Genomic DNA, 26,389 nt, shown 5'->3' on the forward strand with positions numbered 1-26,389 from the left:
CAATTTACACACAACCGAATGCATCTGTTTTAGAAGAATAGCTTGAATAATTTTGACAAATGAATATACTCAGATAACCAGCACTAATCATGTTATAGAATATTTCCATCACCCCAAATCATTTCCTCATGTCACTTTGCAATTAATCTTACCTTAATTACTGGAAACTTCTATTCTGCTTTCTGTCACTAAAGCTTAGTTTGTCTTTTCTAGAATTCACATGAACATAACCATACAACATGTACTTCTTTCTCTCAGCATATTTTTGTTGATGTATATGTTGATAAAAGTATCAGTAGCTTATTCCTTTTTTATTGATGAATAGTATTCCAATGTAGGTACATACCCTAAGTCTTTATCCATGAACACATTAGTGGAGATTTAATTTGTATCCAGTGTTTGGATACTTTTTATAGAAAGTATTAATGGATAGATGAAGCTGTGGATATTGGAATATCAGTCTGGGTGAATATACATGTTCATTCTTTTGGGAAAATAGCTAGAATGAGAATTACTGGGTTGTATGGTAAGTGGATGTTTAACTTAATAAGACACAGTTTTCTAAAACACTTGTACAATTTTACACTCTTAAGAGGGTGCCAGTTGCTAGACATACTCACCAAAATTTGGTGTTATCAATATTTACAATTCTAGGCAATCAATGAATATGGAAAGTATCTCACTGTGAATTTAATTTGCATTTATATGATGACTAATGGCATTTTCATGAGCTTGTGGTCATTTATATCTTCTTTATTAAAATTGCCATTCAAATCTTCTGGTTAAGTTTAATTGTGTTATTTGCCTTCTTGTTATTGAGATACAGTGTTTTATTTCAATACGTTGTGGACATCAGTCCTTTGCTAGCTATATGAATTGCAAATATTTTCTCTAGAGTAGCTATTGTTTTCATTCTGTCAGCAGTGTCTTTTGGAGTGCAGAAGTTTTCAATTTGATAAAGTCCAGGTTGCCGAGTCTTTTTATGTTTTCTGCTCTTGGTGTTCTATATGAGAACCCTTTGCCTTCTTCAGGTTCAAAATGATTTTCTTCTGTTTGTTGTTGGAAGTTATAGCATTTATGTTTAGGTTTATGATCCTTTTAATTTTTCTATATGGTACAAAAGATTTTTCTATGTGGTACAGGTTTATTTTATTTCATTCTTTCTTATGTGTGGGGCCAGCAGCCTCTGGCATTCCTTGCTGTGTCTTTTTTTTTTTTTTTTTGAGACGGAGTCTCGCTCAGTCTCCCAGGCTGGAGTGGAGTGGCGCCATCTCGGCTCACTGCAAGCTCCCTCTCCCGGGTTCACGCCATTCTCCTGCCTCAGCCTCCGGAGTAGCTGGGACTACAGGCGCCCGCCATCATGCCCGGCTAATTTTTGGTATTTTTAGTAGAGACGGGGTTTTACCGTGTTAGTCAGGATGGTCTCGATCTCCTGACCTCGTGATCCGCCCGCCTCGGCCTTCCGAAGTGTTGGGATTACAGGCGTGAGCCACCGCGCCCGGCCCTTGCAGTGTCTTTTGATGTGAGCTGGCATGATGGGGGTCCAGGCCTCAGTGTTCCTGGCCTGCTGCTCTAGGGGCAGGGGCTGGGAGGAAGGAAGGAGCTTGCTGAACTCCTAGCGACTGTCATCTGGAATATCATCTCTGAAACACAGAGTTGGGGGCATAAGAAATGCTGGTGGTCTACTCCTGGGGAGACACTGAAGCATTTGGTTGGCAGCTGGAGTGAGAGTAAGTCACGTATTTTTGGCCAAACGTGTGACCAGAATGGAGCTTTCATCATGCTGTGTCGAGGGGGTGGGGAAGGAGTGGATGGTGGCTCAGGTGCCAGAGACTCCCTCATTATTTTTATCAAGATTTAGTAGATTTTCCTGATTATGTTTTTAAAAACTTGTTGTATAGGTTAATTTTCAGAAACTTTATTTTACTTTTTAAGTAGTCGTAACCAATTATGGTTGTTTCAGTGGGGAGAAGGCCCGTGGAGATCCTCATTCCATCATTCCAGACATTGTCTTCCACATGTTATTTCTTTGCAAGTTATTATTACTAATTTGTTGGAGGTTATTTTGTTGCTTCGGTTGCAAATATTTTCTATTCAGTGGTTTGTCATTCACATCTTCTTGTGGTCTCTCTTTTATTAAAATAAAAAATACAACTTAGTTTTAATGTGCTTTGCAAATAGCCTTAAAAAATTATTCCCCTTCTCAAAATCTTAATTATGCTTTCATATTTATATATTTAAAATCTCTATATTTGAACTTTTTATGTCATAGATGAATTGAATTTTATCTTTTTCCATACATAAAACAATGGCCACATCAACATTTATTAAATAGTCTTTTATTCTCCCATGGATTTGCAACTGCCTCTGTATCCTAAATCAAGTTTCTACATATATTTGATCAATCTCTAGACCCCCTTTTATTCCATTTCAGTAATTTATTTGTCCATTTTCAGTGCCAATTCCACTTTATCTAAAATGTTTTAATTTTATGATGCCTTAATGTTGGAAGGGCAAATTCTAACAAATTATTGTTTTTGTCTTCATTTAAAAAAGGAAGAAAAAACATTATCATGCCGTCATCTCTTTTATCATATTGCTTCTTTCCTCCTCCTCTAACTTCTTCTTTCAACTTTTTCTTCTTTCTTCCTCATTTTCCTCCTCCTCCTTCTCTCTCCCAGTTCTTCTCCTTCCTTTTCTTAAAGTGTCATTCATAACATTACTTATTCATCTCTTTGGCTCTTTTAAAATATGTATTTTATTAGCCTTCCATAGGGTTGCTTTTCTTTTCTTTTTTTTTTTTTTTGAGATGGAGTTTTGCTCTGTTGTCCAGGATGGAGTGCGGTGGGGTGATCTCAGTTCACTGCAACCTCTGCCTCCTGGGTTCAAGTTATTCTCCTAGTAGCTGAGATTATAGGTATGTGCTATCACACCTGGCTAATTTTTGTATTTTTAGTAGAGATGAGGTTTCACCATGTTGTCCAGGCTGGTCTCAAACTCCTGACCTCAGAAGATCCACCCACCTTGGCCTCCCAAACCATAGGATTGCATTTCAAAGAACCGATGTTTAGCTTTACTGAAGCAACATTATTTTTGATTTCATTCAAAATTTATTTTATTCTAAAATGTTCAATAATTTCTGCTTTTATTTTTATTTTCTTTCTTTTCCACTTAGTTCAGGTTTTATATAGTCTTTTTCTAGCTTTATATTTTGGATGCATAGCTTGTTAATTATGAGCCTTTTTCTTTTTAAAGTAAGCTATTAATCTCTTTATGAGAACTGTTTTAGCTGTATTCTGAAGTCTTGATGTATGTTATTTCCATTATCTGTCCATTCTAAATATTTCAAATTGGCCATTATAATTCCTGCTCTGACTCATACGCATTTTCAATTTTTTTAAAATTTCCAAATCATAAAACTTTTATAATTATATTTGCAGAAATATTCCATGAAAGAGTGAAAATGAAGTGCAGTTTTCTTTATGTCTTCATTAGATCAGGCTTGTTGTCTTAGTTACAAAAATATAGCCTCTTTACTCCAAATCCATGCTCCATAGCCCCCTTAGAACATTCTTTTTATTATCAGATGGTGTTAAGCTACATTGGGAGCTACATTTGCTCGGTAGTAAGCTATGTTAGCAGAGGTCTGAGGGACATGGAAGGAGGAAGGGCTCTTCCTTCTGGTCCTGGTGAGCACCTCTCAGCAGGCTCCTGCAGTATGTGGAGCTGTGTGTGGGGCACCTGCTCATGAGACAGCTCACCCAGCTCACCACCTCCTTATGCAGCTTCGCAACAAGATCAGTACCATGACACCTCCTGAAAGTTGGCTTTTCTTGGCCACCCAGATGGAGACTTCCCAGTGGGTTCTTCCAGCACCCAGTGACCTTTGCTATTCTGTGACTCTGTTTATGCCATCTCAGAAAAGGTCTCAATCTTAGCCCTCTGAATTTTTCCTTCTTTAGTTACTCTAGCTCAGTCATAGAAGTAGGGGGTGCTCCTGTATCTGCTGTTCCTATAATCTTTAAAGTTAACTTTATCCATCATAATCCTTCAGTTATAGTTAATAATTAGTAATATTGGATATCCCTGTTCGCATTGCCTGTGATTTCTGTCTCTTGATTGGACTCTAATACAATATTGCTGTTCTATTGCGTCTTTTTTTATGGTTTGCTTCCACTCCTTAGAAAGGGAAATTACAATTTTCCACTCTAATGATAGATTTGTACCATCTTTATACCTCTTTCAATTTCTGCTAAATATATTTTGTGGCAATAATATTACAAGTGTGTAAGTTAAATATTTTTTTCTTTTTCTGATTAATGGATTTTTTTATCATTATATAGTTATACCACATCACCTCTACTAAAGTCTATTTTCTATGATATTATTACAGCTGTATCAACTTACTCTTGTTTAGCATTTACCTGGAATATATTTTTTCCATCCTTTATTCTTAGACCTCTCTATTCTCTATTACTTGATACTTCAGAGGATATTGTTTGTTAAATCAAGTATAACTATCTTTATCTTTCTTTCCTCTACTTGTTTGGAAATGTTCCTCATAAAAGTGAGACAGATATAGAAACTAAAATGTCCTTGAAAAGTTTGTTTCAGCAGAAAAATTATTTTAGGTGATCAGGGAAAGAAAAAAATTTTACTCATGATCTCCACAGGTAGTGGATCCCTTAGATAGTATAATACGTAATTAATAATTTCATTCTGTTTTAAAACATAAAACCTCTTTGTTTTAATTTCAATGATTTTCCTCACATTATATACTATTGCCAAGTAGTTTGGGTTTATACTATTTTTTGTGTTATATGCACAAGTTAGGCAACATTGTTTTATATAATTATTGTCTATATTATTTATGTGTTTATAAATGACATACATATAAAGTCTTCTAGGTATTTGTCATTGACTTTACCTTCAATATTGTGGTAATTGGGGGCCACTGCAGGGGTTTTAGCCATAAGTGCCATAATCAGACAATTTTTAAAGTTGGACAACATTGAAGCCAGTGTGGGAATGTAAAAGGGAACATGACAGCAGGAAGACTAATTTACAGGCTATTTACTTGGGTAAGAAATTATAAGACTGCAAGTTAATGGAGTGATCTAGGTTTTAAATAGCGTAAGATAAATGTGACAGATATATGGGAACTTTTTGGGTGAGTGAATTATTTTAGGTGATCAGGGAAAAAGAATTCAAGATGACTTCCAAGTTAACTATAAATTTACCTGGACAGGAATTGATACAGAGATTAAATTTGCATGTAATACATAACTAGTTAATTTCTATACTTGTGTTTGCGGTGTTTCTGAAACATCCAACTGGAGATGTATGAGTAGGGCGTTGGAAATACAAGTTGGAGGAGCATAGTGGATTGTTGTCATAGATGTGGAATCATTTGTACAAAAGTGGATATGATCACAGGTCAGTGGCATAAAGCCTGAGAGATTGACTTTGTTGTGTGCAGGGATCTGCTCCCCTTAGCTCTGAATTAGTGCAAGGATTTGAGGGAAATTTGTCTTCAGGTGGACCTTCCAATACTGGCATTAGGATATTACCATAGCCATTCTGCTTTAAAGTTTTGAAACTTACAGAAATGTAGCTTGGGAAACATACACTCCTGTGAATGCCTGATTTTTCATATGCTCTCGTTTTTCCCTCCTTTTTTGTCTTGACTCTCAATATTTTCCAAATTGTAAGGTACAAGTTTTTCTGTGTATTTAATAGCATTCTTATAAAGAAATAGTCTTTCATTTCTGAAGAAAATGTTTCCTAAGAGTTTTTGAAAATAAATATAAAATCATAGTGATTTTAGTCTCATTTAAGTTTCCAAGTGCTGTAAAGAAAACTGTAAAACTCAAAATGAAGAAATAAGATATTCAGATCTTCTGACTGTAGTAATTTCTCACCTTTCACTTACTCAAAAAGCTTCCTGTAATTTTAAGTTTTTGCCAAGTACATGTCTTTCAACTATAAACTTTCACACCTACAATATAATCCAGATGGAGAATTTATGCTTGTTGAATACTGAAGCAGATCTATACCATGTTACACAGTGAAGGCATTCAAGACAGCATTTAGTTTGATATGAAGCTGAAACGTTTAACAAAATTCTTTTCCCCCCACATGCTTTCATCCTGAAGCAAAACTAGCCAGGATCAGAGCTAGTTAATTTGCTATCTGGGGAATTTATATCATCCCAGTTTTTTTTTTTTTTCAATCCTGTTTAGAAGTGATGCTTTCTTGAACAGGGACCATTATAGAAAAAATTGCAGAAGTTTACAAGCTATGACTGTAAAAGGATTTATAAATTAGATGGATCCCAGAGTAGTAGCAGGAATTGTTGCTTCTAGAATGGAAAACATTTTCTACAATTAAGGACAAAGTTCGAATATGCCTTTCTCTTTTTTGTTGCACTGATAGTATTATATCTAGAGAGATTTTTAGTATTATAATTATAGGTTGAAAAACAAGTTTCCAAATTATGTTTTTTTCCACAAAATAGACTCCTATTGAGACATATATACATTTAATTTTACTTTCATTAATAACTTTTGTTTATAGAGCCTTTCTGTTGAGAGAATATTGTTTATTTTTCTAAATATATTAGAAATGAAATTGAAAGATGAAATGAAGTTTAACTAGGTGGTGCTCGAAGAATCACAGTCAGGAACATGGATAACCATCAACCCAAATGTATTTACAATGAGTCACTACCTACCTGTTGAACAAGGTAATGGTGTAATTAAAATGATGTTTTATGAAGACTATTTCAGCAGTTGTATGTAGGATAGATGGATGGGATCACATAATTTCAGACAGCTACATCCAAAAGATTACTTGCCACATTGGCATGGAATTCTGCTTTTGTATGGAAGTCTTGGCTCTAGGAAAAACTGAAGGTCTGGCTCTGAGAAAAGCTATTCTCAAATTCCCAAAGAAAAAGATACGGGTGAAATAAATCAATTAATAAGCAGGCAGTATTAGAAAGGAAAGCAGCAGCATTTAAATTATATAAAAGAGTAACACATTGATTTATTTCAGAAAAAGCCAAAGGACAAAGACATGGAAATGATTAAAGAAAAAAAATAGAATATTATGGGTAACTTTAGAATAGCTAATACCTAAATAATGAAAATTCCATGACTAGAAAAAGGAATAGCTAACAGAAATATCTATAATTAAATAAATAGAGAAAATCGTACTGAGCTAAAAATAAAAAGACTTACATTTTGGTGTAAAAGATTTCAAAAGGACAAGTCAGGAATACAGAGTGTTAGATAGAGATAGACAAGTATTGAGAATCACTATTTTTTTTTTGGAAATTTAAAACTACCCCATGCACCTGTGAGTTTACTTCAGCCTGCCAGGCCCCTTGGCATACAGTTTGGAAACTATGAACTTAAATGACTGCAGGTCAGGTCATCTGAGTTAATATTTAGGTTGTGAGTATGCTTTCTAAGTACACTACCCATATGAGCTTATCACTTGTGGACCAGTTAGATAGTAAGGCATAGGTGTATTAGGGTTCTCTCGAGGGACAGAACTAATAGGATATATGTACATATGAAAGCGAGTTTATAAAGGAGAATTGATTCACATGATCACAAGGTAAAATTCACAATAGGCCGTCTGCAAGTTGAGGAGCGAGGAAGCCAGTGGTGGATCAGTCCGAGTCCCAAAACCTCAAAAGTAGGGAAGCTGACAGTGCAGCCTTCAGTCTGTGGCCAAAGGTTCGAGAGCCCCTGGGAAACCACTGGTATAAGTCCAAGAGTCCAAAAGCTGAAGAACTTGGAGTCTGACTTTCGAGGGCAGGAAGCATCCAGCATGGGAGAGAGATGAAGGCTCGAAAACTCAGCAAGTCTGCTCTTCCACCTTCTACTGCCTGCTTTATTCTTATTGCACTGGCAGCTGATTAGATGGTGCCCACCCAGATTGAGGGTAGGTCTGCCTCTCCCAATCCACTGACTCAAATGTTAATCTCCTTTGGCAACACCCTCACAGACACACCTAGGAATAATACTTTGCATCCTTCAATCCAATGAAGTTGACACTCAATATTAACCATCAAAAGGCTACCCCTTGTCAACTTGAACCCATACACATCTCCGGAAATCATACATAATCTTTAAATAAAGACAATAACATAATATAGCTATCTTTATATTATGTTAGGTATGGTTATACCTAACATAATATAAAGGTATGATTATACCTAACATAATATAGCTATCTTTACTACAACCAGAAGTGTACTAATCCTTAACCTAAATGCTATTACATAGAGTTAACAACACTTAAATGCTGATATGAAGTCAAATCTTATGTCACATGATAAAGAACAAAGAAAGGAAATAAAATGAAGATATTTTCTTAGTACAAGTGTATACATGCACAACCATATTCTTAACAAAATAAGGAGATACTCATGACAATTACCGGCCTCATTTCTGCAACTGGTCACATGATTATAGCTGGTAGTAATGACTACCTTCTTCTACTAACCCTTCAGTATTCCCTTTGCCTTCAGCAAGCACCTCAGCAAGTCGTGGTTTTCACCTGGTGGAGTGACTTCATTCCTGAAGGTCTGGGCCATTTGTAGTTCTCCCTGGGCTGGGCTGTTGTAGTTTCCCATTTACCTTAATCACAGGGCATGGTAATACTAAGAGACGCCCTAAGGGATCTCCTGTATTCCATGCATACTCTTCCTTACCTCCACTGTGGTGTAGTAGACTGATTTCATCTTGACATTTCAGGTCAGTCACCCCAGCCAACACTGTAGCTCCCTTCTGAGCCTGTTGCCTTAGAGGCAGGAGGAGCACAAAGTGGCCAGGTGGCAATCTTACATTCCAGTGTAATGGAATCATTGTTGTGTCTCCTGGTGGCAGCATTCCTCCTTCTGGAACTAAAACGTCTAGGCCAGCAGAATGTTGTGTCATGGGAACAGGAAGCAAACATTTTGCTAGTAGGTCACTAGGGGTGATGGTGAGTGGTCCCACTTCCACTTCCACCCCTTGATTCCTGGACCCGTGCATCCTGGCTATGGGGGAAACAGTACCATATACGCTAAACATTACTCAGTGCAGACACATTGCAACTCTGCAATGATGCCTAGTCCCCTAATGTGTCGTGTGTTATCTTCATGTTACAAATAACACTCAGGTGTAATAAACATTTCAGGATGACCAGCGACTTCTGCAACAATATATTTCCCCTGGATTTTCTGACCATAAGGCAAAACTAAAATAATCTAATAATAAAGATCAAAATAGAATCAGTCCTCCAAGATCTAACCACTTAGACTTAAAAATTAACTATTTATTTATTTACTTATTTACTTATTTATTTTGAGATGGAATATCACTCTGTCACCCAGGCTGGAATGCAGTGGCATGATCTCGGTTCACTGCAACCTCTGCCTCCCAGGTTCAACAGATTCTCCTGCCTCAGCTTTTCGAGTAGCTAGGAGTACAGGTGTGTACCCCCAAACCTGGCCAATTTTTTTGTATTTTTAGTAGAGATAGGGTTTCCCATTTGACCAGGCTGGTGTGAAACTTCTGGCCTCAAGTGATCTGCCCACCTCAGCCTCCCAAATTGTTGGGATTACAGGTGTGAGCCACCACACCCAGCCAAAATTACACATTTAAAGAAGTCACTTGGATGAGACAGCTCTCAAGCATCATTTTCTTCAATAATGAGTAAGTCAAACTTAAGTTGTCAACCCAAGAAGCTTGTTGGAAAATATGGAAGTTAACAGACATGTGAATTTTCCTCATTCGTTTCCCATAGAGGAAGGTGAGAGCATAAGAGTACACCCCACACGAAAGCAGAGGAGGACAAACTGTTTCTTGGGCAAAATTCAACCCTTTGCCCACTTTATAAATAAAATTTTGTTGGAACCCAGCCCTGTTCATCTTTTAAATATTTCACAGGGCTCCTTTTGAGCTGCAACAGCAGACTTGAGTAATTGCAACAGAAACATACAGCCCTTAGCATTCACCATCTGAAACTTTACAGGAAAAATTTGCTGACTCTGCACAAAAGTGTGTGCTCTTTCATGAACTATGCACTATAGGAGCCTATTTATCAATCATATTGGACCTGGAAGAAAGACAAGTGAACCAGGAAAATATCAGAAACTAAAAAGACGGAAGCACCCATATTCATCATAGTACCAATGAGTAACGCTAACATTGTTTTGTCTTTAGAATGTAACCTCTACTGCTATTCAGATAGAGGTATGACCAATTCTCTGTAAATTCACTTCAAACAAATTATTAAAGCCCCATGGTAAAAATATGTTAGGGAGAGATTAAAAAAAAAAGTACAGTTCTGCAGTATAACCCAACTTCTGCCACACATTTCTGAGCTACGTCTCTTCCCCTGAAGCTGGGAATAGACGACTGAGTTGCAGCTTCATTATCAGCATCAACACAGCAAGTTTCTGTTTTGAGTCCTCCATGGCCAGCCTATAGACCATCTATAATTTCAAGCAGAGTAGGTATATAAAGGCAAGGTTGCATCCCCAAAAGATGAAGCTTGTTTGAGAAGACACCAATATTTAGAGAGGGATAATAATTTTGGAGACTTATGGTTGATATTAATGTTCTTAACATGTAGTGGCTACCTTTGGGTGTCAAAGTAATCAGCTTATGAACTGGTTTTAAGAAAATATTTCCAGTGTAGCTGATACAAGATTAATACCTTCTTTCCTGACCCACCACTCCTTTTATGATTTTGAGTAGAAGTTTCCATATTGTGAAAGAATTTTGCCTCAGCCTTCGAGAGAATATCTTATCATGAGAAATCTATTTTTTAAAATTCTTATGCAGTGGTTTTGAACCTCAGCACTCTAAATTGGGTTAACAATAAATATTATTTCTTTTTCTTAACTCAAGTTAATTTCCAGTTTGTAGGCCCTGTGAATTGTTCACTGACTGCTCCAGCAGAATATTTTATAATAGACATTCTAGGGGGTGCTCCTCTTGAGGGACCCTCTCTTCTCCAGGATTTTACAGTAGTTTCTGTATCTTAGATAAGCAAAACACTTACTTGTGGAAGATACTTTCTGGATTCTGGTTATCTTCTTAACATCGTACAAATAAATTGACCTCTGTTTTAAATAAAATGATTTCAAATAAAAGGTCCTCCATTATTTTTCCTCCATTATTTTTCATCCTGATGTTTTCATGTCTGGCTTAAAACCAACATTCTAAAATCAATAGAAAATCATTAGTTAAAAATGTAACCCTCAGTTAGTATTTAATGGGGACAGAGTTTCATTTGGGAAAGATGAAAATTTCTGGACATGGATGCTGGTGATGTTTGCACGGTGTGAATGTACCTGATAGCACTGAGATTAAAAATGTTTAATGAATTTTATCACAACTAAACAAATAATATTCAAAGTAAAAAAAAGGACAGGTATTTTTACAGTAAGTTATTACATACATTAAAATAGATATTGTTTCTAACAAATACGGTTTCCCACTTTTTTGTGACTTTTTATGGGAAACTGTCTCAAATTTATTTCATGAAGCTACTAGATACCTGATACCCAAATCAGATGAGGTGTTTTTTTAAAAAAGGAATAATAAAGCATTCTCGTTCACTGTCATAAATGTGAATACCAGGACAAATATTAGCAATCAAAATCTGACAGTGTATGAAACAAATAATTCTTCATGAATAAATTTAATTTTGCTCCATAGGTTCAATAATGTATTCATATTAGATAGACATTAATATATTTTGCCATAAAAATAAAAACATTTGATGAGGTCACTAGATTCTGTGAAATCAGTCACACGTTTACGATTTCATAAAAATCAAGTTTTAACCAACTCGGAATTGCAAAAATATTTCTTAATGTGATAACCAGTTCCTATGCAGATCTTCCAGCTAACGTGTTATTTAAAGTTGAAGCATTGGAAGTATTCTGGTTAAAATTTGGATCAAGACCAGGATGCTTGGCAACATTGCTTCTCTTGAATGCTGTTGTGCGGATCCTAGCAAGAGGAAAAATAAATAAATGAAATATATATGAATTGACAACAAAGGGAAAATAGCCCATCTTCACAGACAATATAATTTTGTCCTAGGAGGGAAATCTAATAAAATATTCAATGTGATCAATTAAGTTAATGTAATTAATATACTTAATAAGGTGATCAAGTTTGCTAGATATATGATCAATATAAAAACATCGATTGATCTCTATATCTTAAATATGAAACTTTATATAATGTAATTTTATATAAAGATGTTAAAGAGCAACAAAAATTATGTCACTTAGGACATGCTTGATTTAACCAACTTGTGCACAATATTTGAAAGAAAACTATAGCATTTTATATTAGACTATATTAAGAAATACTGAATCTTAATATTGTAAAAAAGTCAATTCTCTTGAATTTAATATGTAATCAATATAATTCTAATAAAATATTTAGTATTTATTGCATGATAGGGAAAAATTGTAAGAATATCTACTTCTTCAGAATACCAATTCTATGTACATATTATAGGCCAGAGAAACTTTTACATATGTATCCAAGGAAAACAGGCAAGTTTTTTTTATTTTTTTGAGACAGGGTCTTCTTCTGATACCCAGGCTGGAGTGCAGCGGAGTGATCACAGCTTACTGCAGCCCCTACCTCCTGGGCTCCAGTAATCCTCCCACCTCAGTCTCTGAGTAGCTGGGACTACAGGCGTGTACCACGACACCCAGCTGATTTTTCTATATTTAGTAGAGATGGGTTTTCACTTTGTTGTGTAGGCTGGTCTCAAACTCCTGGGCTCAAGCAATTCTCCTGCCTCGGCCTCTCAAAGTGCTGAGATTACAGACATGAGCCACCACACCTAGCCACAAGAATATTCTTAAAAGAATATTTGCAAACAATGAAAACTAAAAATATGTTAATCAAAATAAGAATAAAGTATGATATGTAACATAAGTTATGTCTTACATGACAATAAGAATAAACGAGCTACCCATGTGAATATGAATGAACACAATGTTCAACAAGACAGAGTTGATAGAAGACATGCTATATGATAAGATTTATACATAATTGAACAAATAACATATTCAAACATAAGTTATATAATTTTATAGTAATGATCACTAAAGTTAGGATGGTGATCAGTTGTAGACAGAAGGGAGAATAGGTCTAGATCAGGTAAGGGATTTCATTTAAACTGGGAATGCTATTGAGAGGCTGGGGTTGAGCACTTACTTCATAGGCTGGGTTGAATACTTATTGTGTCATTTTTGGAATCTTACTGTGCGTTAACTCTTATAATGAAGTAAAAATGAGCATAATACAAAGAGAAAATTACGCCAATAAACAAAAGGAAAGTCAGGTGACCACAAGAAGTAAACCAGGAAGACTACGGCTTGGACAAAGCTTCCTGAGCCTACTCTGGCTCAGAATGATTGGAAAGGGTCTTGGGGAGCAAGGAAGAGCCAGCAGATTTCAAAATAGAAAAGAAAAGTTGAGGGCAGGGAGACAAAGTATATCAGGGAAGACAAAGAGACTAACATGTAAAATGTAGTTTTAAGAGAGATGGCAATCCCTTTCCTGGAACACTGATAAGCATAGGTGTTCAGTGAAACCCAACTCTTTGTTGTTTGCTAGATATTAATGATGGATAAGACAGAGACTTGGTCTTAAAGAGCTTATTATAATTTAATGGAGAGACTGACATATAAAAATGATGAAACACATATATGTATGTTGTGTGGTACTGCACATGGTGTGACAAGTAATTTTGCTAGGATCTTTGAGCAAGAGTGGGAGCCCATCCTCCTCACAGGGCATTTCAGTTAATTGCAATAATACTGAGTTTTGCATGGACAGAACTAAGATGTCATTTCACTTGGCTAGGATAGGCATTGGGGATGTTTGGGGAAATTGGAATGGAGGAACTTTCCACTGGAATGGAGAAGAGACTGCAGAGTTGGTTGAGGTCTGGTTATGAAGTGCCTCAAACTCATTTTGGAATTTTGGCAATGGAAAAGCTGAGGCATGATAATCATATTTGGCTGTGGGATGGGAGAAGATGATTCTAATGGTAATGCACAGGATAAATTAGAGGAGGGAGAGACAAAGGACAAAATTGGTTGGGAGGGCATTGAAATGAGATGCTGCTGCGATCATGTAAGTTTGGCCCATCACAGCAGGCTGGCATTGGGCAGTTTGTCAGTCAAAGGACATTTCAGAGGCACAAGGGAAAACAGAACTGAGAAAAGGTACATGCAGAAGGCAAAGTGGTTTTCAAACTTCTGACTTGGACAACTGGGAAGATGCTTGGTAGATCAAGAGAGAGAGCCAGATTATAAATGTTTTAAATTTGATGCATTTTGTTATAAGTGCACAGCACAGTGAGTTACCACAAAGTGAGTGTAATGCTATCACCATCTCCCAAATAACCCTTGGTTTTTAGTGTGTTCTTTTTGGGTGGACAGATGCACTCCCAAGAAAGCCTATTACATGGGTGAACTTCATGATAGTCTGTCAGGATGTCTAGAAGATTCTTAGTTAAGAATAAAGACCCAATGGGACTCTAAGGTACTCCTATTTGGGAAGTCGATTTGATTTTGGAACACTAGTGGCTGGTGTGTGTGTGTGTGTGTGTGTGTGTGTGTGTGTGTGTGTGTATGCAAATACAGATAGAAAACAAGAGAACAGAAAGCGCAAAGCATAGGAATACAGCTGCAAAACTGAACTGAAGGGGTTATTTCTAAGATATTTAGCCTGAATAGAAAAGATTGCAGAATACTGCATCAGATATTTGTTTTTTTCTAAAAGAGGTAGAAGAAAGGAAGGAGGAAGATATGATGCGAGGAAGGAGAGGGGAAGGGAGGGAAAAGAAAGTTTCTTCAGCAGGGACATAGACTGTAAACCATCTTACAGAAAATAGGTGTGAAAAACTGGTTTAAAAAGCTATTTTAAAGATTAGAGAACTGAAGCTCATTGAGGTAAGGTCCATTTCCAAACAATCAGGCAAGAGTGGATATATTTGAATCCAGAATATCTTAACATAGGACACATATTCTTTTTTAAAGATTATAGATTCAAGGGGTGCAGGAGGTACACGTACAGGTTTGCTACATGGGTATATTGCATAATGCTGGGGTTTGGGCTTCTATCCATCCCATCATCCAGACAGTGAACACAGCACCCAATAGGTAGTTTTTCAACCCTTAATCCCTCCCTCTCCTTCCCTTTTGGAATCTCCAGCGTCTGTTGTTTCCATCTGAATGCCCATGAGTACATTTTGTTTTGCTCCCACTTATAAGTGAGAATATGTAATATTTTATGTTCTGTCTCTGTGTATAGTCATTTAGGTTAATGACTTCTGGCTGCATCCATGTTGCAGAAAAGGGCATGATTTCATTCTTTTAATGGCTGCATAGTATTCCATGGTGTATATGTGTCACATTTGCCTTATCCAATCTGCTGTTGATGGACACTTAGGTTTATTCCATGAATTTGCTATTGTGAATAGTGCTGCAATAAACATACAAGTGCAGGTGTCTTTTTGATAAAACAATGTCTTTTCCTTTGGGTAAGTACCCAGTAGTGGGATTGTTGGGAAAAAGGGTAGCTCTATTTTTAGAAATACATATTCTTTTTTTTTTTTTTTTGTCGCCAGGCTGGAGTGCAGTGGCGCGATCTCGGCTCACTGCAAGCTCCGCCTCCTGGGCTCACGCCATTCTCCTGCCTCAGCCTCCTGAGTAGCTGGGACTACAGGCCCCTGCCACCACGAGAAATACATATTCTTTATTATTGCATTATATCACCCTCCCTAGGTGGAATATGTCCCCAAGAAAGACATTTAGTCATATTCTTTTTGGACATTAGATCATTATTTTATGTCTGTATGCTTGTCTTTTCAATTACAAAATTTAAGTTCATTAATTGTATATTTACTTAAACAGCAAAACAATAGTAATACAAATTAAAATAATTATGAAATACTATACTCCTATATGAGTGGCTAAACTCTAGAACACTGCCAACACCAAATGCTGACAAGGACATAGAGCAACAAGAAGTCGGTTCACTGTTGGTTGGGATGCAAAATGGTACCACCACTTTGGAATACAATTGGAAGTTTCTTTAAAAACCAAATATATTCAGATCACGGGGACAGGAGATCGAGACCATCCTGGCTAACACGGTGAAACCCTGTCTCTACTAAGAATACAAAAAATTAGCTGGGCGTGGTGGCGGGCGCCTGTAGTCCCAGCTACTTGGGAGGCTGAGGCAGGAGAATGGTGTGAACCCGGGAGGTGGAGCTTGCAGTGAGCCGAGATCACGCCACTGCACTCCAGCCTGGGTGACCGAGTGAAACTCCATCTCAAAAAAAAAAAAAAAAAACCAACAACAACAAAAAAACAGATATATTCTAACCATATGATCTAGCAATTTTACTCTTTGTCATTTACCCAAAGGAGTTGAAATTTGTGTCTACACAAAAACCTGCACATGAAGATTTGTAGCAGTTTTTTATGTAATTGCTAAAATTTGGAAGCAACCAAGATGTCCTTCCATGGGTGAGTGAATAAGTTGCACTATATCCAGGAAATGGAATATTATTGAAGGCTAAAAAGAAATAAGCTATTAAGCCTTAGAAAGACGGGGAGAAAACTTAAAAGGATAATACTAAGTAAAAGAAGTTAATCTGAAAAGACTAGTATCATTCCATATATATGAAAGATATATTTTAGAAGAGGCTAAACTATGGAGGTAATAAAAAGATCCATGGTTTATAGGGGTTGGTGGGAGGAAAGAATGAATAGGTAAAGAACAGAAGATTTTTAGGGCAGTAAATGTGCAGACTATGATACTGTAATGGTAGATACATGTCATTATATATTTGTCAAAACCCATAGAATGTACAACACCAAGGGTGAACTCTAACATAAGCTATGGAATGTGGGTGATAATGATGTGTCAATATAGTTTCATCAATTGTCATAAATGTACCACTCTGGTGGGGGATGTTGATAGTTGGGGAGGTAGGAATGGGGATGGGGCGGGGTTGCATGGGAAATCTCTACAGCATATGCTCAATTTTGCTGTGAACCTAAATCTGCTCTAAATAATATAGTCTATTATTGTTTTAAAGCAGCTGGCGAAACCTACATTACAGATTTTCAGCATATCCTTGGTAGGATGAATTAATATTACCTGATATATATGATTTGTAATTTCACTTATTACTCGAGAAGCTAAGATACCATCTGTCTCAGTTACATTAAGATAATTTGTCATTGCGAGAGAATATCCAAGTTTCTGAAACTTTCTTTTTCAACATTGAAGGATTAACATCTTAGACCTTCAATCTTTTATTTGGAATGTCTGTCATTTTTGAAAAGATGAAGAACCTTACACCTCAATGCAGAGCTACTTTTTCTTTCGGGACACGACTATGAAGGATACATGACATTTATTATCAGTTGGTGAAAGGAAAGGTCTGAGTAACAGCAGACGAAGTTCAGTGATAAATCTAAATATCTTTTCATCACATTTTGGACTATTTTTCTTTAGTTATTTTTGTTAGACCTGCAGCTCACAAAACAAAATGATTTCTAACACCATTAAAATGTTCTTCACACTTCAAGTGTAAATGCTTATTTGTTCTTAGTGTTTCTCTGAACAGAACAATTGTCTGAAAATAATGTCTGGCATGACTTTTCAGAGAAAGGTTAACAGAGAATAGACTCAAAGCACAGCACAAAATTCTACTCTTTGCATTCTTCACTTTAGAAAACAGTTTAAAGTAGTTGAATTACTTATAAAAGTGCATAGCAACGACAGCTTCCTTTTAATGTACATAGCTTCTTGAAGTTTGTTTAACCAGTGGTGGCACTACTGACTGATGGTCTATTTTCTTTAAAACACCAAAGAGAAGTGTAATCTTCCAGAACAAACTACTATGTAACTTTCAAACTTTTTATTCTTCAGTAGCTGTCATAGTTTGGGTGAAGGCCACAAGTGATTTCTTCCTCTATTACACCTGAAAAGTTGCATTCACATTGAGCTAAACTTCTCCAGAGTTTTCAGGAAGCTGAGCTAATGTTATTGAAAAAGTATTACTTAATAAAAAGGTTTTTTCCTTCGATTGAATGCCTGGAGACTAACATTAAGAGATATTCAGTATTTATCACTTAATCTTCAACAGTCAGGGTCTGAGTGGATGAGTCCAAAGACAGAGAAACTGTACCTGATACATATTATTATAATTCATTTAAAATGCAATAGGATGATATGCATCTTCTAGTGTATGACAATTGTTAAAATTTTATATAACAGAAAATAAAAGCGTATAAGCTAAAAGCTTCTAGTGTTTGATGTGTTTAATGATTTGAGCCCCTTTCTCATTTTTTGAACAGTAATTAATGGGCAATTTTGAGAAGATCTGGATATATGTTTACCACCGTTGTCTTACTAAAAAATCTCTCTATATTATGAAGTATAGGTATTTTGATACCTTTAAAGCAGCACTCATTTACATATTTTGAAGCTGCCTTCAATTAGTGGTTCTAATTTTTAAAATATATGAAATAATATTTATTTGAAAGTTTTATATTTTAAAACATTTATGTCTCTTGTTTTACAACATAAACAGCCTGGAGACTTGGCCTTGTATCAAATGCATGACAATCTCAAGCTTATCTCAATGTATTGGATCATAATTCTGAAAACTGAATGGCTCTTCATATCATTTTTGAACTTTTAACAGTGTTATTCTTCAGAGTCATCCACTCTAGACTGTTTTTATTCAACAATGCCAACTTTTAAGAAGAAACTTTACATTGATCAGGAATAAATTCTCAAGTCCAAGTAACACAAAAAACTTAAGTTACAGTGACTTGATAATAGGGGTTTGTTTTTCTCACATAACAAGGAGTTTTCACATAACAAGGTTTTTGGTGGTATTGGTAGAGCAGTTAAACACTCTTAGGGCCAATGACCCAGTAATTTTGTTGGTATTTTTCTTATGGGAATAAAATGGCTGCTGAAGCCCCAGGCATCACATCTTGAGCAAGATATGTATGTTTCATACACTCATGTTTACAACTCTCTCTCTCTCTTTACTGGGTTTCACAGGAATATCCTTTGAAGTCTTCGTTTTACATCTATTTATATTTCAGGTGTTAGAATCAGTCACATTTATACTAAAAAGAAAGGGAACCTAGGTAGGCAGGCTTTTGTTTATAAGCCCCTTTAGTAAGAAGGTGAAATATGACAAGGGTTTAGGAATGGTTTTCTGGTTGCTGGTTATATGCCTGCCACTATTGTATTCTTCCTTTGAAATTATCTGAAGGGAAAATTTATTAACCTCATGAAGAATTAGTCACATTTTCCTGAAGGAAGTGTAGAAGATTACTCCCAAAGATTAAATATTTTCATTTTCTTTCTTCTACTACTCTTTTTTTCAACCTCATGAAACTTGTGCTAATTAGGAATAGAGGAAACATGAATAATCATTGTATAATATGGTAGAGAGAGGCAATTTGGTGACTGAGACTCAAACTCGAGATTCTGTTACATAAATTTGTGTGCCTTTGATTGCCATGGTTGGATGGTGTGTATTTTTCCAACTTCCTAAAGTCTCAGTAGCAGAATTAGATGTGTTATAAGTACTGACTACCTTAAATAGTGTTTAAAATGACTACTTACCTATTAACAAAATCAAAAATTGTCTACTTACCTATTAACAAAATCAAAAGTTATCAGTCTGATGTTCAAAGTTACTCATTGTCTCTACCCACTCACATTTATAGCTGTAACAATTCCCTTTCCCATCCAGTATACCATGATAGACTGGCATGGAGTCCATTCATGCTGAATTTTGGCCCTCTGACTAGGATTGCACACAGTTTTTTTCTTCTTAAATGTCTAAACATTCAATTCTTCCTCTCTGTCTCTCTCTCTCTTTCGCATATACATATATGTGTGTGTGTGTGAGTGTGTGTGTGCATTTTTAAATAGTTTTAAATATCCTGAGTGATAACATTTGAGAAGTATTTAGATTTTTATTTTTTACATATTCTAAAACAAAGGATTTTCATAGTTATGTCAAGTTATTTGTATTGATTTATCATGTCAATGAATTTATGAAAATAATCATTTTTTAATATTAATATTTTATTTATTTATTTATTTATTTTTAAGATGGAGTCTCACTCTGTCACCCAGGCTGGAGTGCAGTGGCGCGATCTCGGCTCACTGCAACCTCTGCCTCCCAGGTTCCGTGATTATCCTGCCTCAGTCTCTTGAGTAGCTGGGATTACAGGCACTTGCCACCACATCTGGCTAATTTTTTGTATTTTTAGTAGAGACGGCGTTTCACTGCATTAGCCAGGATGGTCTCCATCTCCTGACCTCGTGATCTACCCACCTTGGCCTCCCAAAGTGCTGGGATTACAGGTGTGAGCCACTGTGCCTGACTGAATATTGATATTCTATGACTTATTTCTAGGCTCTCCATTGCATTCTGTCGGTCTATATGACTATCTTTATGCCAGTCCCATATTATTTGATTACTGTAGCTTTGTAGTATGTTTCAAAATTAGGATGTGTGAAGTCTCCATTTTTGTTCTTTCTCAACATTGTTACAACTATTGAGGCTTCTTTGTGATTCCATATAAATTTTAGGATTGTTTTCTTATTTCTATAAAGAATGTCAATGCAATTTTGATAGGAATTTTATTGAATCTATAGATTACTTTGTGTAGTATGAACATTTTAACACTATTAAATTTTCTATTCTATCAACATTATATTGATAGAATATAAATAGAATAGAACATTATATTCTATTCTATCTAGTCATGTCTTCTTGACTGTTATGACACTGATCACTTTTAGTGCCTTCTCTTTCATTTCTGATTTTATTTGCATCTTTTCTCTTCTTAGTCTACTTAAATGTTTGCCAACTTGATAGTTTTTAAAAAGAACACTTATTTTCATATATTTTGTCTACTGTTTTTCTTTTCTCTATTAAATTTCTGCTCTAATCTTTATTTTTCTGCTATCTTTGGGCTTAATTTGTTATCTTTTTTTAGTTACTGCATGATTTAGTTCCTGAGTGCTTAAAGTTACATTATTTATTTGATGTCTTTCTTACTTTTTAAGGTAGGTGTTCATCACTATATGCTTCCTTCCTAATACTACTTCTGCTATATCCTGTAAGTTTTGGTATGTTGCATTTTGTTTTCATATATATGAAGATATTTTCTAATCTTTTTTTGATTTTTTCTTAAACCCATTGGTTATTCAATAGTACGTTAATTTCCACATACTTGTGAATTTCCAGTTTTTCTTGATTTCCAATTGATTTTTAGTTTTAATGCATTGCAGTCAGTAAAGACACTTGATGTGATTTCAGTCTTCTTACAATTTACTATTATTTTTGTGACTTAATATGTGATCTTCCTGGAATATGTTTCATGTGTACTTGAAAAAATGATTATTCTGCTGTTGTTGGGTGGAATGTCATGTATATGCCTGCTAGTTTTATTTGATCTCTAATGTTATTCAAGTCTTGTTTCTTTATTGTTTTTTTGTCTGGGTGTCATATCCATTACTGAAATTGGGGTATTGAAATTCCTATTTTTGTGTTCTGTTTCTCTTGTTAGTTTTATCAATGTTTGCTTCATAAATTTGGGTGCTTAGGAGCTATTCTTGATGTCTGGTGTGTTATCTGGTTGTACAAATGCCAGGCTTTATATATCATTCACTGCATGGAATGGGATTTAGGATACATTTTTCTAGATATTAAATTTATTCATGGGGAAAGCCAACTTCTATGAAGTTAGAGGTGCTATCAGCACACTTTTACACATAGAAGAGAACAAAGGCATTTTTCTTTCCTCTTATGACTGACATAATCTGGGAACTGAGTGGAGATGAAAGTGTGTGGTGGAGAAGGGGTGCTCCCAGGCTTGCTGTGCTGTTTGTTTCATTGATGAGTTCAGGTTATATGACCAGGCATACTGCAGCTGCTTCTTAGGAGCATAGCTTTGATTTGGGACATCTGATGATTTTTGTCACGGTTTGACTGTGGTGATTGTATTCAGAGTTTATAATTCTTATCAGAGACAATTTTTTTTAATTTTTTTCTTTTGAGTTTGAAACATCAAAGGCTTGTTTTACATACTAGACAATGAACCAAAATAATAGTCACTTCTTCTTTCCTCTTTTTTTTCCAATTTTCTTGAAAATTCAAATTTGTTTTGATCCTAAAATCAAGTGTCCTTCTTTCTTTACCAGAAGTAGATTTAGAGTTTATTAGAGAGTAAGAAATAGTGACTAATATGAGGGCAGGTTATACTCCCACAATCAACTCTTAGTGTATCCAGGAACATGTGTTTATATATGGGTTTTTAATAACTTGATTCAAATTTTATGTCTTTAGTTCTTTCCCACTTACATTTTACTAGGGATGTCCCATGGACATTTTATTTTTGCTCTTTACTAAAAATAATTCATCAGGCTGGGCATGGTGGCTCATGCCTGTAATCTTAGCACTTTGGGAGGCAGAGGTGGGTGGATTACCCGAGCCCAGAAGTGTGAGACCAGCCTAGGTAACATAGTGAGACTCTGTCTCTATAAAAAATACAATAAATTAGCTGGGTGTGGTCTTGTACACCTATAGTCCTAGCTACTTGGAAAGCTGAGGTGAAAGGATTATCTGAATCCAGGAAGTCAAGGATATAGTGAGCCATTATTGTGCCACTACACTCTGGTCTGGGCAATAGGATGAGACTCTGTCTGAAAATAATAATAATAATAATAATAATAATAATAATAATAATTTATCATTTATTTTGATTTCATAACATGAAAATCACATGCCAAGTTTTAATGTTTGATATAAATAAACAACTCCATGTGCAACCAGAGAGATGAGGGCTTTGCTAGTATCTGTTTTACTGAAACCCTTTATTATCAGTTGGTGGGATCACTAGATGATAATGTGCTTTCACAACTGCTGGCTGTGATGACCACCACAGTAGGGAAATAACATTGCACACATTTTATATGGTATATAGTATAAAAATATTATTTCTTTCAATCATATATTGAGCAAAGTCCAGTGCAACAGATTCTTTGAAAAAATGTTTAGAATGATATCTTCTAAAATAATTTTTTTAAAGCCTGAACATAAGCACATCCTGGCACATATTACACCTTATAAATCCCTAACAATAGATTGTTTCAGAAGAGCTATGAAGATGATAACCGAGATTCAGTGAAATACCAGTACAAGATCAAAATAAGAGAAGACAAGGAAAATAGATATATTTAATTTTGCTTTACCTTCAAATTGATGATCTTTTAAGACCCCAGTTAGGGAGGGTTTTTCTCAGTAACCAAATCACTCTTATCTTAAATGCTTTCTTTTTTTCCTGTAAATTAAGGTAGGATTGTAGCAGACATCATTTTAAAATTAATCTATTAATTCAAAATAGTTGTCTTTCTTACTCTCCAATACAAATTTATTAATCATAGAGTGAAGCATTTAAAACCTAAACAAAATGATAAACTATAAATGAAGTATTTAAATGCTTCTAATGTGCAAATGTGTGTGTGTGTGTGTGTGTCTGTGTGCATGTATAGTTAATGTGCTGGGATGGATCAGTGAAGAAGTGTAGAATTCAACAATAACATTCCTCTTCTTGTGATATATGTTAACTGGAAAGAAAGCAGAGAAATGCATAAATGGAAGAAGAGTATTATATGAGTTGGTCTTTGAAAGGGAAAGACGCTTATGAGGAGCTCCATTGAATATATCCACCGTAATCAGATCAACCACAAGTGTCATTGAGTACTTGTGTTTGCTAGCGTGCTACACACTGAACAAAATAAAATGAAGTGAGACATTGGATTTCTTTCTGCAAGAATCTTACAACCAGCTATCAGATAACTTATTTATATTAAAGCACACAAGAAACAAGAGGATGAGAATATATAAAACAAAGTGGTAAAATATGAGAAATAAATGACTAGGACACTAAGAGTTGAAAAATTGGAGAGATCAATATTCTAGATATTATTAAATCTTTATCAACTTTTTAGAAAGTAATGAGTGTATCTATGTGTAATTTGTTCCTCTGTTTTTCAATAATCCATGTACTTTACCATATGATTTTAGTTGTTTTACAGTAATAGACTCGAGACAATGAGGGAGAAGATAAAAAATGGATTTTTAGAAGTCAGATTAAAGTAAGTAGTATACAGTGGCTTGATTTGGCCCAACAAAAGCAAACATGCAAGAAGATGCATGCTGTATGGTTCTATACAATTGTTAAATTTGGGCTGCAACAGTGGCTGGCTGATTTAAGAAGCTGTTCTTGCATGCTTACATGAAAACACATCAACAGTATCAGTGGGGTTTTCATATTTTTATTATACATTAAGAATTCTCTGTTTCTAAACTCATATTAAATAAATAAAACTGTAAGAAGACAGTGTTTCAAGCCCTTCAACCTTGCACGTTGGTCATTTGATATATGCATACTTCCTCCTGTGAATTAGTCTGTGGATATGAGGCGAGGTGTATGCACTGTGGCGTATGAAGATTTCTCTGCTTCACACTTAAAAAACAAAGTTCACGAAAAATGAAATGGAACCTTTCCAAGGTGACAAGTTGTCAGATCCTTTTTTTTTTTGCAAGTAGGAACCATTTTCTTTTACTCCTGAGATTTTCTTGAAGTGCTTACACATCATTTTGTGGTTTGGGACAAATAGCGTGCCAAAAGTTTGAGAAATTCTGCTGTCACACATCCTCTATAGCTATTAATTCCTCTTTTCAAAGTTGGAGGTCTTGGAAACAGTCATATCATTCCAAGTTCCTACCCCTGCTCCTCTGGGCCGGCATAGCTCTGACCACCACTATTTCCTTCTGTATATCTTCTGGGATTTAAGACATCATTAAGTAAATGTTTGTGTGTGTGTGGATATGCACTTATGCCACACACTTTCACAGTCTTTATAATTCTATAAAATAAACAGAATTCAAATTCCACCTCAGTTTCAAACTGGTTTAGTTTTTTAATCGTATAGTTAGGCCATCTACTGGTTTGTGCTTTACAGTTTATAGCCGTGCAATTTGTGTGCAAAATAAAAATACCTAGATGTGTTTAAATCCTCTAAGAAAAGAAAAACTCTCACTAATTAATGATGTCATATGCTTTTGGTCTTTCTCCTCCTGTGTGGACCTTTGAATTTACAGAATATTTTAGGATCATTGTTTTAACATAGTTATGATTTCTAGTAGTGCATTTGTAGGACAGTCTGTGGAAATATTTAGATCTCTACGTTAGTGTTATGGAGAAGTTTTTGACTTTGAAACTACCTTGGAGCATTTGCATTTCCATAGTTTATTTTCTTAACAAACAGCTAATAATAGGGCCCATGTTTGCTTATGGTATTAACAAATGAAATTAAAAGTTTTTTTTAAAAAGCTTAGAAGTCTTAGACAAGTGTCTTTCATTTCAAAACAGCTACATTTTTTTTCTCAAAATGTATTGTTTTTCCAAGTTGTAACACATTCATTATTATTTTCTGCTTGTATTGACTTTTTTGCATAAGTCAAACATCTTACCAAATCTTAAAATTTTTTATGTGATCGGATGAAAGAGACTGAAAATAAAGTTAATAAATGGTAACTTTAACCAAATGCTTCTCTGATTCTTGGTTCTTGAATAAATCTATGACATGTTGTTTCATGTATTTATGCCTGTGATTATATATGACTCAAATTTCTAGGTCATCTTTTGAGGTAAAGTTGAATTTATCTTATTTATTTTTAATTTAGCATTACTATCATGTTTTATTCTTTTAATGTAATTGTAGGTAATTTTATTCTTTTTTTTTAAATTGTCAAGAAAAATTCTAACAGAAACAGCACATCTATTTACCAATATCAGTTTTACTAATGAAAGCATTGAGAACATTAGTAGTGCAATTTAATGTCACAATTCTGGGGAGATACAATTAGAGATTGGGCATAATGATGTAAATTAGCAAGCTAAAAATTGTAATTTTAATCTGTTCTTTGAACATGGAAAATCACGAATAGGTGACAAAAGGGGATGGTGTGTCTTATGTACCAAGTCTGAAACACACTAACTGTATGGAGGATTCATCACATTTGGCTTCGCTCTGCCAGCAGGATCCAGTTGACACTTTTATCTCATTTCCAGCTGGCCCCACTGCTACGTGTCAGGTAGCAAAAGGTAAATAATTGAAACAGTGGTATTACTGAGAACTTGTGCATGGGAACAAGCTAAGCATCATCCCAAACCTGCGAGATTAATTTTCATCTTTTATCTGGTGCTGTGGAGGCTTAT

Source organism: Pan troglodytes, chromosome 14 (assembly GCF_028858775.2).
Source record: "Pan troglodytes isolate AG18354 chromosome 14, NHGRI_mPanTro3-v2.0_pri, whole genome shotgun sequence".
Classification (NCBI taxonomy): domain Eukaryota; kingdom Metazoa; phylum Chordata; class Mammalia; order Primates; family Hominidae; genus Pan; species Pan troglodytes.